The sequence below is a fragment of the Garra rufa genome, chromosome 3 (genome assembly GCF_049309525.1).
Source record: "Garra rufa chromosome 3, GarRuf1.0, whole genome shotgun sequence".
NCBI lineage: Eukaryota > Metazoa > Chordata > Actinopteri > Cypriniformes > Cyprinidae > Garra > Garra rufa.
Genome location: NC_133363.1, coordinates 39,385,242 through 39,402,755, shown reverse-complemented (window position 1 = coordinate 39,402,755; position 17,514 = coordinate 39,385,242). Strand labels below are relative to the sequence as shown.

The 17,514-nt window shown below is 43.4% G+C and overlaps 1 protein-coding gene across 1 annotated transcript in view; it reads right to left on the bottom strand.

Moving 5' to 3' along the window:
- The window catches only part of hmcn2 (hemicentin 2), a 123,107-nt gene that overhangs the window by 28,634 nt on the left and 76,959 nt on the right, over positions 1-17,514 (bottom strand). The gene's annotated exons all lie outside the window — the stretch shown is intronic.

Genomic DNA, 17,514 nt, shown 5'->3' with positions numbered 1-17,514 from the left:
CTGCTCACAGTGCCAAAACCACTGGTAAATGGTTTACTGACCATGGTATTACTGTGCTCAATTGGCCTGCCAACTCTCCTGACCTGAACCCCATAGAGAATCTGTGGGATATTGTGAAGAGAAAGTTGAGAGACGCAAGACCCAACACTCTGGATGAGCTTAAGGCCGCTATCGAAGCATCCTGGGCCTCCATAACACCTCAGCAGTGCCACAGGCTGATTGACTCCATGCCACGCCGCATTGAAGCAGTCATTTCTGCAAAAGGATTCCCGACCAAGTATTGAGTGCATAACTGAACATAATTATTTGAAGGTTGACTTTTTTTGTATTAAAAACACTTTTCTTTTATTGGTCGGATGAAATATGCTAATTTTTTGAGATAGGAATTTGGGGTTTTCATGAGCTGTATGCCAAAATCATCAATATTAAAACAATAAAAGGCTTGAACTACTTCAGTTGTGTGTAATGAATCTAAAATATATGAAAGTCTAATGTTTATCAGTACATTACAGAAAATAATGAACTTTATCACAATATGCTAATTTTTTGAAAAGGACCTGTATTTACACTGTCTACAACTCGTCCCAATCAGCCTGACAGAGGCACTACAGTGATCAAAAGTACGAAATCACAAATTTCGCAGACTCAAGTGTCTTACGTCATTGTAATCCTTGGCTCACACCAGACAAAACAGATACAATTGCCCGTCACCCTGGCAAAATTTCCTAGTATTTTGCATTTTTTTTAAAACCTACTTTTGCAAACTAGTCTTAGGTTTTTCGCTGATTGGAACCAAACCAGTGCAAGAATATTCTCTTGAGAGTGACTATCAATATTTAACCAAAAAAGTTTAACTTTCACCTCACCGTCGCAAAGGAATGCCAAAACATCTGAAAGGGACTGGGACGCTTTTACTAAACTGCCATAACTTTTGAATGGAATTAGATATTTTTGCCAAATTCACAACGCGCATGTAAGAGCTGAATCTGAGGTCACGTGAAAAAAGTTACGGTGGGAAGCTTGGCCACTTGGTGGCACTATAAGAGGGAGAAAAAATTGCCATAACTGCACCCGTTTGTCCTATGGACATGAAAATTGCTATGCACAGTCTTGATTCAAAGGCCACTGCACTGTAAACCCGAATAAGTTGAGATTACTCAAATGATTTGAGGAAAGTGATTCCCTCAGTTCGTTTGACTAATGGGAAATCGACAACTCGATTAATTGAGTTAACCAAATGTGGTCTCTTCATTGAATTAACTTAAATGTTTAAGTACAGATAACTTAAAACAGCTAATAGACTAAACTTCCGAAATTTTCATCTTATATATTCCTTACTTGTTTTAAATAGTGTGATTAATAGACTTGAGTGTGATTAATGACAAAATAATTCATAACAAAATTCTCATTTTTGGGGGAAATAACCCTTTAGATTAAAATTTATATAATAAGTGTGTGTGTGTGTGTGTGTGTGTGTGTGTGTGTGTGTGTCTTTTTAAAATTATTTTCTACATGGAATACGTACCAAACATGTCTTGAGTAAATCTCCAAACATCTCCAAACACAAGAGGTAGTGTAGTCCTTGGAGCAAAAGAGTTCAGCCCTCAGCTGGCTCTAACAACTTCTGTGGGGAAAAAAAAAATTATACTAAATCCGACCACTTTTACTACATTTATTTTATGATTTTATAACAGCGTTTAAATCAGGGGTGTCAAACTCAATTCTTGGAGGGACTGAGCCCTGCAGAGTTTAGATGCAATCCTAATCCTAAAGTTAACGTTGTTACCTTAAACGTACATTCACAGGGACATGGCAAACAGACACAGCTCTGCTAATGGTAACTTGAATAAAAAAATAGATAAGATTAAATACATTTGATAAAATCTATTAAAAACGAAAAAATAATATTATGCACCAAGAACACATTACATCAACAGAATTATTAATTAAAAATATATTCCTATCTCAGTAAATGTGTCACAATTTCGCTAATTTTTAGCCTCGCATTGTTCTCCTCATAAAACTTTTAGGCGGGGAAAGGTCTGCGATTTTTAGTAAACATGATGAGAAGGACCTGGCTGCAGCCTGCAGAATGGGGTGGTGCTGCACCTTGGGCGGAGTTACATGTGTTACCCCGCCCACAATTCATATTATTGGTTAATGACAACGTACTGGCGCCAAAGCCTCGGCAGGTTTTTATTCTACTTGATCATCACTTCATTGGTGAGTAAACAAGCCGTGTTTTGTATAATTTTATTAAATTTAATGTTTGATTATAACATTACATTCATTATGTCATTAAATAAGTGATTAATATGTAAGGAGATGTGAAATAGTTGAAATAAGATCGCTGTTGTGTAACGTCATTCACGAGAGCAGTTTCCAATCTTTTATCCTGAGAACTTCTATGCTTCGAGACAAAATTATGGATGTATAAACAACATTTCTTAGGTACTTTCTAGGAATGATTCAAACGATTGGCATCTAATAATCAAGACATCATTTATTATGAGTTAGTTTAACCCGTGTGCTTAAACGCTTATGTTTTACTGCGGTAAATTTGGTTTGACGCGACATTCATTAGACATTCGCTTTCATACTAGTTAAACTCTTTGTGCCTGTTATGTTTTGAGGCCAAACTAACTTAGACATAAATATATGCCCTTTATGTTGCCCAAAGCTTAATTTCTAAAAAATAATTTCGAGAAATTATTTTTTTAAATAAATAAATAATAATAAACATTATCCATATATATGAATTAAACAATTTAACTACATGACATTATACTATACAACCAATAGTAAGCTATTCAGAAAAAACATCCCTGTTATTGCACAAGGCTCTGTTTTTGGAATTAGGATTTGATGTGTTTTATACTAATTTTACAACTTTTAATGTGTGGAATAATATAAATCCATTAAACAGAAATAATATTTGTTCTAAAGTTATCAAACCAACAGTAAAAATCTCTAAATATTAGTCCCTATAATGCACAATGATTGATTTTTCAGATTATGCATGTATTATTTTTATACTGTACTGAAACCATATTTTTCATTTGTTTTATATACTGGACCCATTTAAATTCATTCAACTCAGCCACTGTTTGAGAGAAAGGTATCAAACCAGCTGCAAAATTATTATTAAAAGACTAAATATCACTCTGGCAGAAGCCAAAAGAAGCATTGTGAAGCTTTATTTATATTTGTAATAATCATTTGTATTTCAATTGTGTTCCAGGGCAGTTTGTGAACAGAGGTTTTGTGACGACCTAGACAGAAGTCAGTTGCAGTTCCACTTGCCACACTTCGATGCCCTTTTGTGTGCTCCTTCCATTATTGTGCATGCAGATATTATTCAGGTGCGTGAACACTTGACTATTGCATGAATATGGAATGTACCATCTCTGAATGTGCCTGAATTTTATTTGGTTAATTTGTTATTGCAATTGAAATAACAAATTAGATTAGATTAGATGTCTTTTTTACATACTTTTGCTCATTGGATATTTTGTGTCAAAAACCAACTGGATATACATTGTCACACATTACATACAACTTGGGATGGGACTGGGACATGTGAGTTAGTGAGTTAGTCAGTTTGTGTTAATGGCTCTCACATCATTTCAGGTGTAAACTAAGAGCACGCTTAAGCAGAAATGTCAGTGTGGGACTATTTAATGGACATTTTGCATTCTTCTTTTGTGTGGTAAAAAATGGCCACGTCTCATTCTGAAGGTCTTCACTAACAACATCAATAACACCTGATGCACTTGTTATGTCTAAGAATAATGGCATCTACGCTAATATTAGTCTGTCTCATTCTTATTCCGAGGTCTACGTAGCCACCCGGATCCAGTCCGTATCCAGTCCAGATGGTGGATCAGGACCTAAAAATGACCATGGAGACCATGTCAACTAGATGAGCCCCAGAAACAGACCCCCAGCGAGGGCCTCATCAACAATATGGCCAATGACACAAGACCTCAGCACTTGTCAATAATACTGCCACATTTATACAACATGCATACTATCATTTCTGCAGTGTGGAGTAGTTTATTTGGTGTGTGCACAGAGTACTTGCTTGAATATACAAATATTTAAGTAGTTTTAGGTTCAGGCCTGAAAAGCTTATTTACATTCTTCACAATACTTTATAGTAGCAGATGGTTGCTACTGCGCACTTTTGTCACCATTTTCATTCCCATGTAACAGAAATCTCTAATAGAGTGACAATAGTTGACAAGTAAAAAGTCCATTTATTTTCTGATTGATATGATTTATAATAACAATTATGATTTTTAACAATAACAATTATGATTTTTAACAATAACACCTTTTTAATATACTTTTTTAGGACCTATTGTGAGTTCAGTGATTGTTAAACATCTATCTGTCTATCAAAGTTGTGGTAAACAGGTGGGCCTCTACCAATAAAACCAATGAAACCAAATGTTAAACTGCTTTTGTATGACCAATAAAAATTAATTATTCAAACTAATTGCATTTTTGTCATTGCCTTTGAGTATAATCCTCTTCATAAATTTAGAAACAATGGAATAAACATTTTAATTTATCCATAGGCCTGTATATACACACATATATAATTGAAAGATTTGTTTTTAGAAATATATACATGGCAAAGCAGTAATTGTCATGTAGTTCTTTTGAAAATAGTACTGTTACCATTATCCACTTCATTATTAAGTTAATTCATAATTTTAAGACTTTAAAGGGATAGTTCACCCAGAAATGAAAATTTGATGTTTATCTGCTTACCCCCAATGCATCCAAGATGTAGGTGACTTTGTTTCCTCAGAAAAACACAAACGAAGCCTTATCATGGGCGTGGATGGGCACCAAACCTCTAAAAGTAAACAAAAACATGCACAGACAAATCCAAATTCCACCCTGCGGCTCGTGACGATACATTGATGTCCTAAGACACGAAACGATCGGTTTTGTGAGAAACTGAACAGTATTTATATCATTTTTTACCGTTGATACACAGCCACGTCCATCTCTCCTGAGCACGAGTTTGGCATCAGTCACGTCACATGTGCACGCGCTCTGTCGTAGAATTTGCAAACGCCGGAAGCGATCTGTTGCATGAATACGACACTCATTGTTTACACAGTGCACAGAGATTGTGTGTATAGCGGCTATTCAAAATGGTAATTACTTGCGCGTATCCTGATTGTTTAAACCGATTTAAAGCTAAAATATTACGTTTGCTTGCACAAACTCATCCGGGACTTTTCACTGATTTCCCCTTACGGCGTTTGCGTATACTATGCCAGAAGCGCGTACACATGATGCCAAACGTGACTGATGCCAAACTCGTGCTCATGACAGATGGACGTGGCTGTGTATCAAAGGTAAAAAATGATATAAATACTGTTCAGTTTCTCACAAAAACCGATCGTTTCGTGTCTTAGGACATCAATGTATCGTCACGAGCCGCAGGGTGGAATTTGGATTTGTCTCTGCATGTTTTTGTTTACTTTTAAAGGTTTGTTGCCCATCCACGTCCATGATAAGGCTGGCAGACTGCAACGGTTTTCATTAAAATTCTTCGTTTGTGTTTTTCTGAGGAAACAAAGTCACCTTGGATGCATTGGGGGTAAGCAGATAAACATCAAATTTTCATTTTTGGGTGAACTATCCCTTCAACATGCTTCCCAAGAAACTTTAATTTAAATGTTGAGACTGATTGTAAAAGAAAAAAATTAACGTTAAACACAAGTTAATGCATAAGTAAAAATACAATTGTAAGTTGTAAATAAACATTATTCATGCACAAAGACGTGACAAGCCAAAAACAGTCAAAAGCAGTAAGTGAATTCTTGCTTAGAAATAAGAAACATTTTTTTTAATCACAGTTATGTTGTGTTATGTATTATGGTATATTAATAGCTCATGTAGATAATTAACGAATTCAAAATATATTGTTTAATATTTTTTAGATATGTTAATAGGTGTGTTCGAGCTCATGCTGCACTGCGCAGACCGATCGGCGAGATCAGCCAAAAGCAGTCGGGGAGGAGCTGAAAACGGAGCCGTCAAATCGTACAAATTGGGGATCTCGTTGCTTCCTCAAACATGGCAGATCACGTGGCGTTTGCCTACTTTATTGCAGATGAACTGGAAGCTATAGAAATACCTTTTTTGTTGGAAGAAATGCAGCACATGCAAGTGAAGCAGCAACTACAGATTTCAGCATCAATCAGTGTTGACCACATTACATTAAATGTCTGTGACATTTTAGTTATTCCATAAAAATATTACTTAAATATGCAGCTGAATACTATAAGTGGCCTGTATGAAAAATTACAATAATAAACTTATGCACAAATCCAATATAAAGAATTTAAGGGAAAAAAATGTACTGCAGTCAAAAGATGGCATGCAAAATTGATTTGTTATGCACGAAGTGATGTTTCATTAACAAATTTCAGGAGGAGCTCGCGCAGATAATTAACACGGCCAATTCATCATCAGCAATCACTCCCTATCCAATCACTCTCCCTATCCCATTACTACAGTCCCTTTAAATAACCAAGCAGTCCTACCTTCAGCTATCTCTGATTCCAGCATTGGCACTCCCAATCGCCGCAACATGTCCGAGATTCACTCGTCCTCCGAGGATTATTCCTCTGATACAGACAAACCTGCAGCTCATCCGGCCTTCATCCAGGTCGCCGCTCAGGCCACCAGCGCTCCACAGGATCCACTAATCGAGCCCGCCGCTGCATCACGGAGCCGCAGGCCCTCACGCACCGCTGCTGCTCGCACTCCGAGCAGTGTTGTTTTAGTTTTAGTCAACGATGGCGAAATCATTTCGTTGACGCCACTTTTCATGAGGATAACGAGCCGATGACGAGATAAAAATGGCTCGTTGATGACTAAAACATGACGAGACGTGCGTGAGTTTTCGTTGATGAGACGGGTGGTCCGTCAGACGTTTAAAATGCATGACATTTCTGCTTATCGTGCATGCCAATCAAAACCTTAAACGTTTTGATGCCGCTATGGCAAGCCGTTTTAGCATTAAATACTCTTTGCCATACTAGCATGGCAAGCCGTTTTAGCATTCCATCCTTGTTTGTCTTTTATGTTTTAAAACATTCCTTATTGCAATTATTGGTGAAAATAGTCGATCCGGAAGCTCACATTGTGTTGAACTAGATCTGCTATTTTCAGAACTTACAAGTGACACTACCCAACAGCAAAATACTTACTGACCTACATTAATTTGTTAAAAGACTTTTTCCCCTTTTTAGACTAAAACCTTTTTGGCTTTCGTCGACTAAAATTGGACTAAATCTAACAAGCATTTTAGTCCATAAAGACTAAATCTAAGATGGTTGTCAAAAAACAACACTGCTCCGAGACGCCAGCTTACGCTTATGCAGAGCCCCCTACTCCACGTCAGGACGCAGCAGAAGGCCGTCACCGAGCTTGGGCCACGCCCCGGACACCGCAGTCTCCAGCCACGCCCATCCCGCTCGATCCTCGAAGCGGGAGCCCGCCGCTCATGCTGTCAGAGAGCCGGCCATCGCCTCCACAAGCCGCCGCAGCAGCACGAGCTCGCCCACTCCAGCAGCCGATTCCCGTCCGCAACCCTTGCCCCTCCTTTCTCTCCCATTCTCATGGCCCGCAGCACCGCCTTCCGCTCATAGCACGAGCATTCCCCCGCTCATGCCACAAGCACCGGCGCTCCCCATTCCCCCTCTCTTCCCTTCTGTTTCCTCCGCCCCAGGAGCCGTCCCCAGCGCGAGCATGCCTCTATCCTCGCAGGCTCCGACGCACGCCATTCCCCCTCTCTTTCCCCCCTTCTTTTCCGTCCCAGGAGACGGCCGCAGCTCAGGTTTACCGCCACTACCGGTCCCGGTAGCCACTTTCCCTCCTCCTCAGGCCCGTCCTCCCTTCTCATTGGCCTCAGCCACACCCCTTCCAGCCCCGCCAAACGCTTTAGCGCAGGAACCTCCCCCAGTTTCCAACTCCATCAGGACCCAGATACTAGCAGGTCTCACACATGGATTCCACCCCGGCGTCCTGAGCCTCCCCTCCCAAAACCTCATCTGCCCAAATCTCCACTCCGCTCTCACCGAACCCGAAATAGTGGACGGCCTAATTAAAAAGAAATAGACTCAAATTTCATGATAGGCCCCTTTTCTGTTCCTCCCTTTAGCATCTATCGAGTCAGCCCCATCGGTGTTGCCACCAGAAAATTCTCAGGCAAAAACGCCTCATAATTGATCTTTTATCTCCGCATAATTCCCCATTCCTTAGCATTAACAGCCTCATTCCACTTGAAGAGTTTTCTCTTCACTATCACGACGTCGACCAAGCCACTACCTTGATTAAAGCAGGTCGCGGCGCTTGGTTGGCCAAAGTCAATATTACTTCTGCTTTCAAAGTTACGCCCATCCACCCAGATTTCTGGCACTTATTTGGCATTTGCTGGAAAAACGAATTCTATTTCGCCGTCCGTGGAGCTGCTATCCATTCTGGGTCATCTAAATACCGCGATGCGCATCATCCCACAAGGCCGCCCCTTTATCTCCCATCTCCTCTCCCTCTCCTCCTCCGCCCACACCCTTGAGGACCGCATTTCCATAACTGATTCTTGCCGCAAGGAGCTCAGCTTATGGATTTCCTTCCTTAAACAGTGGAACAGCTATCGTTCTTTTACAGCAATTTGGTTTCTTCCCCAATTGATATCGAATTATATACCGACGCCGCCCTCTCCGTCGGCTTTGGAGGTTTCCTCCGGGGCCGCTGGTTCGCTTCTACCTGGCCCCCAGAGTTGGCAAATTTACCCCTCCAGCTATCATCCTCAGCACTATTTGAGCTTTACCCATTAGTGGCCGCAGCTTCCCTATGGGGCAAAGAATGGTCCGCCACCAGCATCGTCGTCCAATACGACAACGCAGCTACCGTGCACTGCATTAACAAAGGCCGTTCCCACTCCCCCGTACTCATGCCTTTGCTCAGATGTTTGATTTGGATTTCAGCTCGTGACCAATTTATCATAACTGCAAAACACATCCCCGGGTCAAAGAATCAAATCGCTGACTCTCTCTCTCGTTTTGTTTTTCAGAAATTCAGATCGCCGGCTCCAGAAGCGGACCCGCTCCCAACCCCAGTCCCTCCTTATTCAGAACTGATATTCCCATAACCCTCCCCCTAAGGCCTCTTCTCGAAGCATCCATCGACTCCATTCTCCAAGCAGTCTCCCTCAGGACTCTCCAATCCTACCTCACAGCGTGGAAATGCTTTAAAACTTTCCACGCCGCCTACAGCTTACCTTTCCCCGTTTTATCCCTGCTCACTGTCACCTCATTTATCTCCCACCTCAATTCCCATAAAAACCTCCAAGCTAGCTCCATCAAAGCATACTTTAGCGGTATTCAGTTTTTTCATAAACTGTGTCACGGCTCGCCTTCCCCTCATATAACTAATTCCCAGACCTCCCTTCTCATCAAAGGCATCCAAAAAACCCAGCCCAACCGCCCAGACCCCAGACAACCTATCACTTTAAATATTTTGACCAAATGCATCTCCTCCCTCCGCAAAGGCTACCATTCCATCCACACTGCCCACACACTGGACGCCATGTTCATCCTGGCTTTTTCGGTTTCCTCAGATGCTCTGAGCTCGCCATTACATCCAGTTTTAACCCAGCCATTCACCCCACCATCTCCGACCTAACCGTGCTAGACGGCGATACCATCTCTTACTTTATTAAACAAAGCAAGACAGACCAAATAAAGAAGGGCCATTTCATTTATATTTTTAACCTCCAAACTCCCCTCCAACCATTCCAAACCCTCCTAGCCTTCCTTTGCCACAGGAAATCCCAATCCTCCCTCCCCTCTGACCCCCTCTTTACTGATGATGCCAACCGCCCTGCCACACGCTTCTGGTTCCAAAAGCACCTGAAGTCTGTCTTGCTTCTCTCTGGTACCCCAGCAGACAACTTCTCCAGCCATTCATTTCGCATAGGCGCAGCAACTACAGCCGCCCAAAAAGGTCTCTCCCAACAGCAGATCCAAGCGCTCGGCCGCTGGTCATCTGAAGCTTTCAAGAGCTACATTCGAGCAGATCGCTCTTTTATCAGGGAAACACACCAAACCCTAATCGGCCAACCCGTTCTACCGCCAGCCCACCCCCGTCCACGCCATCTCTAGCCGCTTCAACCACCCCCTCGGCGTCCCTTTTCCTTGGGACATCCTGCCTTCGTTAAAACCCCAGCTTATTCCCCTACGCGCAGCAATGCGCGCCCCCGCTGGAGCCCCCCTTACGCACAACAGTGCTCGCCCCGCTTTTCCCGTCACGCTCAACATCGCATGGCTCCTGTTCAAGCCCCCGCTTATCCCCTATACGCGCAGCAATGCACGCCCCCGCTGGAGCCCCCCTTACGCACAGCAGTGCTCGCCCCGCTTTTCCCGTCACGCTCAACATCGCATGGCTCCTGTTCAAGCCCCCGCTTATCCCCCTATATGCGCAGCAATGCACGCCCCCGCTGGAGCCCCCCTTACGCACAGCAGTGCTCGCCCCGCTTTTCCCATCACGCTCAACATCGCATGGCTCCTGTTCAAGTCCCCGCTTATCCCCTATACACGCAGCAATGCGCGCCCCCGCTGGAGCCCCCCTTACGCACAGCAGTGCTCGCCCCGCTTTTCCCGTCACGCTCAACATCGCATGGCTCCTGTTCAAGCCCCCGCTTATCCCCTATACACGCAGCAATGCGCGCCCCCGCTGGAGCCCCCCTGACGCACAGCAGTGCTCGCCCCGCTTTTCCCGTCACGCTCAACATCGCATGGCTCCTGTTCAAGCCCCCGCTTATTCCCCTTACAGAACAGCAACGCCCGCTCATGCTAAAGCCACCCCGCTCGCTCCCCCCATGCCGCAGCAACGCCTGCTCATTCTAGAACGCCCCGCTCATTCCCTTTACGCACTGCAATGCCCGCTCTCACCATAGCCCCTGCTCGTTTCCCCACGCCGCTGCATTGCCCGCTCTCGCTAGAGCGCCCCGCTTATTCCCCCATGCCGCAGCAATGCCCGCTCTTGCTAAGAGCGCCCCGCTTATTCCCCCATGCCACAGCAGTGCCCGCACGCACCGCAATGACCGCTCTCGCCGCAGCCCCTGCTTACTTTCCCACGCTGCAGCAATGCCCGCTCTGACTAGAGCGCCCCGCTTATTTCCCCATGCCGCAGCAATGCCCGCTCTGACTAGAGCGCCCCGCTTATTTCCCCATGCCGCAACAATGCCTGCTCTGACTAGAGCACCCCGCTTATTCCCCCTTTCACGCAGCAATGCCCGCTCACACTAGAACGCCCTGCTTATTTCCCCATGCCGCAACAATGCCCGCTCTGTCTAGAGCGCCCCGCTTATTCCCCCTTTCACGCGGCAGCCACCGCTCAGTCCCCTTTAGCGCAGCAAAGCCCACACATCCTAGAGCACCTAGCATGTTTCCCCTACGCCACAGCAGTACCCACCCCCAAGAAAACGCCATTCTTCATTCCCCCTAATTGCCACCCCACATAAGGTTCTCTTTGCTTTTCCTTCCCTAGCAGTGCCCGCAGCAGCTCCTCCCGCGCTTCCCCGCCGCTAATCGTCCAGCATCCCTCCAGCTCAAGTTAAGCTTTTTGGGGGGCCACCTGGCTGCTGTCCTGCAGTTATTTTGCACTTTGGGGGAGCGCTATTGGGTTCGGGCCAAAGGCCGAGCTCGGACCCCTCTCCCTGGGCAGGGGGAGTGCCCCGGGCTCGGGAATGACTACCGAGCTCGGAGCCCTCTCCCGGACAGCATGCCAAACACGCTTAACTTTACGCTGTTTATTATATGCAAAAGCGAACTAGTGAAGTGATGTTTCATTAACAAATTTCAGGAGGAGCTCGCGCAGATAATTAACACGGCCAATTCATCATCAGCAATCACTCCCTATCCAATCACTCTCCCTATCCCATTACTACAGTCCCTTTAAATAACCAAGCAGTCCTACCTTCAGCTATCTCTGATTCCAGCATCCCTCCCACCCCCCCTGTTTATTTTCTCCTCACCTCCAGCCAGGGGGGGAGCGCTATTGGGTTCGGGCCAAAGGCCGAGCTCGGACCCCTCTCCCTGGGCAGGGGGAGTGCCCCGGGCTCGGGAATGACTACCGAGCTCGGAGCCCTCTCCCGGACAGCATGCCAAACACGCTTAACTTTACGCTGTTTATTATATGCAAAAGCGAACTAGTGAAACATGCGTGATCATCGTCATGTGGTGAATGTGGCCAATCATGAGAAGCTGTGACGTCATCACAGCCTGGCGCAGTCCCTACTGAAATGCTGCGCTGGCTGAGCAAGCCGGCTGTTCTCGAAACGCTCTCGCGTTACTTTGATGCCACACGTGAACGTCACGTGGCGTCGGCGCCAGTTCAAGTCGGACAAAATTTCTAACCGGCATGCAGTACTTCAAGTCAGCCGCCGATCGGTCTGCGCAGCGCCGCATGAAGTTGAACGCACCTAATATCATGTATGAATCGTAGCATAAACTATGAACTCAACCGCATTTCCTGTTTACACAATCGTCAACGTCATTGTCATGAGCCAATGAAACCATTTGTGGGCGGGGGCGACATGTGTAGCCCCGCCCCGGGTGCAGCCCCGCCCAGTTCTTCAGGCTGCAGCCGAGACACCCCTCGCTGCAGACTGTAGCGCGGTGACGTCAGGTACCTACGTCACGTATGTGTTTACCGCGCATGCGCAAAGTGACGTATGGTATGTATATAACACGCATGCGCGCTATTCTTACTGGCGTTACTGCGCAATGTGCGCATGTGCATGTTCATTAACTTTTTTTAAACTATTTTTGTTGTTGTTTTCTCTTGTCCTCATGTGTCATGTTTATAGTTTTAATTATTATATATAAAAATATATATATGTATTGTGGCGGGAGGAGCAAATGACAGACACAGTGGGTGTGGCGTCAGGCCTCGGAGAGGCTTTTATTAAACAGAAAGTAAAAGAAAACAAGTTTCCAAGGGGGTAAATGTGTCCAAATAAACGGGGAATCTGGTGACCTCGTCGTGAAGGCGCCTGCTCAGGTCCGGGGCGCGAGGGGCGGCGGCTTCTTCAGCGGCATCTTCCTCCTCCGCCTACGCGGCACTTCTGGGGGATGAAACGGCCCGGCATCCTGGCCCGTCATCCGTCACGGGTACGGTCCTTATCCGGACCCGCAGCGGAGGTGATGCGGCTTCATTCAGTTCACGTGCTCCTCATCATCACACACCGCCAGCCCGGGATGTTTTCGCGACTCTCCTCTCCCATACACACCCACTCCCGTTGGGAGCCTGGAGAAGGGCGGCGAATAAGGGACTGGGTGGTGATGATAATTAGGGGGGAGGCAGCCGACTCGTCACAGTATATACAATTATATTTTGTTTTGTTGTTTGCAATAAAAGATCACTGTTATCAGTTTGGTTTTTTGGAGGCACCATGCATAAAATGGGATGTAGACACTGAAAATATACTGTATGTAGTCTATTTAACTTAATACTACTTTATTGGCTTAAATATTCCACAGGCAGAATTGCCAAAGCAACAGAAAAATGTCCATAATTATACTAAATAAACAAGAATCATGACAGAGGAAAGGTTAAAATAAGAAACATATAAGGTGCAGAGTAATGTTACAATATACACAGTGAAATAAAGTGCAACAATGTTAATACCTTGTATATAATACTACACAAATATTACAGAATAAACTCTGTAATTCCATATAATTTTACCTCAGATTAATTTTAAAATCATGGATTTGTGCTGTACTACATATTACTGTTTTTTCCCCTTCTTTTTTTTCACCTCAGCTTTTTTTAATACTTTTACATTTTATAAGAGTATTATGTTAAGTATGCGCATGCGTTTTAATGACGCGTTACGTCACAAACGACGCGAAAACGCCTAACGTCACCACGCAATGCAAATTACAAAGGCATACCATACGTCACTTTGCGCATGCGCGGTAAACACATACCTGACGTAGGTACCTGACGTCACCGCGCTACAGTCTGCAGCGAGGAGTACTTGCTGCAGCCGGGTATACTTGAACATGATTGGTCAAAGATATTGGTCAAAGATATTCCTAAAATGACAACGTCTTCAAGCGGCAACCCAATTTTACACCAAAAGTATATGAAAAGTATATCAAGTATAATTAATAATTTCACAAATAACACACAGGGACATTTCAGTGAGCCTGGGAGTAAATTATACTCAAAGTTAGAGCCACACGGATGCAATATACCTCACGTATTTTCATTCTCAACTGTTTATGTCATTTAAGACATACATGACAAAGGGTTTACGTAAATAATCACCAAGTGCCTCATTTTGAAATATTTTTGCGTGTATTTGTCCGTTTAGGCGTGCACCTTGAGGTAAAAGCGAACTTTAACGTTAACATATCCGTGTTCTGCTCCGTGTCTGAGCACACACAGAACAGAACAAGTTCTCATTTTCGCTTTTAAAAACACATCATCAAAGAAATATTAATAAATTAAGCACGTCAAAACGTGTAGGCGTGTTAAACATTAACTTACCAGCGTAATCCATGGGCCTTCATCACAACTCAATCCCTGTCTCTGCCTGCTTGTCTGCTTCACGATCACCTGCCTGCAAGTGCCGCTGGGGGAGGAAAACAGAAAGTTAAGCGGGAAATTCAAATGTTCTTACAGAAAGTTAGAAACTCAGGCGTGTTTATAGCTACAAAAATTAAACGGCAACCAAGCGATATTTACACTTATATTTTACCATTAACCTACCTGTGTAACGTCACTCTAATAAATCTTTCACGACGACTCTCTTCTGGCCTGTTTTCCCGCCAGCGTAGGGGACATTGGGTAATGTGAGACACCCCCTGTATCTAGGCAATGGACACATTTGTGGATATGTGAAAATTATGTTTTTTAAGCCCCTCCCATTTCCCCTTGACCATGAAGGAGAGGACCTCATGGTGCTGTGATAAACATGTTTTTTTTCACAAAAATATTTTTTTTTTGCATGAAAAAGTAATTTTTCTTGCTGTCAACTTAATGAACTGTTGTGCCAAAGCAAACTGATTCAGGTTGAAAAACCTATATCGTACATGTTGATGATCTACCAACATATAAAACCATGTGATGATGCTAGCTGAAGATTATCCTGAATTGCTAAGAAAGATTGTTTTTTTCTAAAATGTGGCGGTGGGGTAAAGTGAGACAAATGCTGTGGGGTAAAGTGAGACATGAGGCACAAGTTAAATTTAGTGGTAAACATGTTTTAATGTAATATTACACTACATTTGCTTTATTTTTAATGTCAGAAACATTGTAGAAAAACCATCATGCCAAGGCAATACACCAGGAAGACAACCTGGGGCATAACACCCCTAGAGGAGATTGAGAGTGGAGCCGCTGAGGTCAAGGAAGGAAAGAAGTCTATAAGAGCAGCTGCAAGGGATAGAAGTATTGACAAGTCAAGTTATGGGGGCAGCTCTGGCCTAATGGTTTTAGAAAGTCAGACTTGTAACCAGAAGGTTTCAGGTTTGAGTCCCAAGGCCTGGCAGGGATTGATGTTGGGGGAGTGAATAACCAGTGCTCTCCCCACCTTTAAAACCACAGCTGATATGAGACCCTTAATTGAGCAAAGTACTGAACCCCCAACTGCTCCCAAAGCGCCACAACAATGGCTGCCCAGTGCTCCGCTTCACTACCACTACTGTCTGTGTGTACTTTGTGGTACTTTTCAGTTTGAATATGTTTTATATATTTTCCATTTGCATAAGAAAGCTTTAATAATTAAACTATAGAGTGCTAATTACTGTGAAACTGTCTGAAAGGGTTAAGTGAAGATATGAAGTGCAGGGCAGAGAAAATGTTGCAGACTGCTGAAGATAGAGCTTCCTGTTTTGATCTGCAAAAATACTGTTGAAAGCCTAACAGGATGTGCTTGCAGGAAACGTCTGCTGAAGCCAACAGCAGAAGATACACGGAAGAGTGATGAACTCATATAAGGGACTGTTTTCTGAAAGAGAATTCAGAAGAACTCGGAAGGACAGAGTTCTTCTCCAGCGCTGTTTTTGCTCTTGATTTCTCCTATTTGCTGAGCTTGAATAAAACTTTTAAATTTTGATAGATTGACTCCTGAACCATTTTTGAACATGCAGAGGACTATTTGAAAGTCCAACAACTTCGATGGGTTAAATGCAGAGCACAAAGTCCAAGGGTCACCGTACTTGGCCACACGTCACATTCTTTCCTTTTTTTAAGAAGCTCAACCTAAAAGGCCTGGAGGAACCACAAGGAGAGAGCAGGGATAGATGAGGAGTAGTTCTCTCCTCATCTACACCTGTAACCTTCAGGGCTGGAATGTAGAGTAGGCCTAGTTGTAGAGTATGACAGTAGGCTAATGTTCTAATCCAGGTGGGTCTAGTCCTGTTCTGAGGCTGTTCTAGCTGGATCTAAGGGTCCTGCGTTCTGACCCCCGGACTGTGTTCTAATCTAACTGGTTCTATCTGTCATTTGAATGTTAATCATAACATTTTAAATTATATTATGCTGTATTTGATTTTGTTCAGAGTTACTTTCAAGTCTTTAGAAAAAAATGTGCTTAATTGACCAATGCCTATGTTTCTGTTACTAGTCCGACATTAGTTCTGGAATGTGTGGTTGTCAAGCTAGCTGTCAGGATTCTAACTGTTACAACATATGTTATTATGGTAGTTTTTAGAGTGGAAAAAGTAAGTGGTTCACTTTACCCCTTTGATTTCTCTGGTTTGTCTCAGTTTACCCTGAAGCTGGGGTAAAGTGAGACACAAGATGACTTTTTTTAAAACAATCATATTTTCACTGACTTTCATCCTGAATACATTCTGATCATTTCAATTGTTAGGAAACATTCTGAATTAATGGGAAATGTGTAAATTTTACAGATATATAATTTTAGCTTGCTTAGAGGGGAGCAAATGTAAAAAATGTCTCACTTTACCCCACTCTCCCCCTACTTGTGCTGCTACTAGTGTTGTCATGATACTGGAATTTCTAACTTCGATACGATACCTTGAAAAATATCGATATTCGATACTACAGGGAGTGCAGAATTATTAGGCAAGTTGATATTCTTGTCATATTTTTTTCCCAAGCACATTTGAATAATTCCAAACCACATCAATCTTAATAACTACTATTCATTTTGTATTTAATTATTTATAATTGATATATAATTGTCCATGAAGGCTGGAAGTGAAAAACTCCTTATTTTCAGGTGTGCAGAATTATTAGGCACATTTTCTTTTACAGATAAAATGAGCCAAAAAAAAAGATTTACCTCTGACTGAAAAGTCAAAAACTATTAAATGCCCATGAGAAGGATGCAATACTAATGCAATACTGCAATTTGCAAAGTTAAGGCATGACCACCGGACAGAAAAACGCTTGTTGCATCCGCATTGTCAGAAAAAACAGGTGGAGGAGAAAAGATGC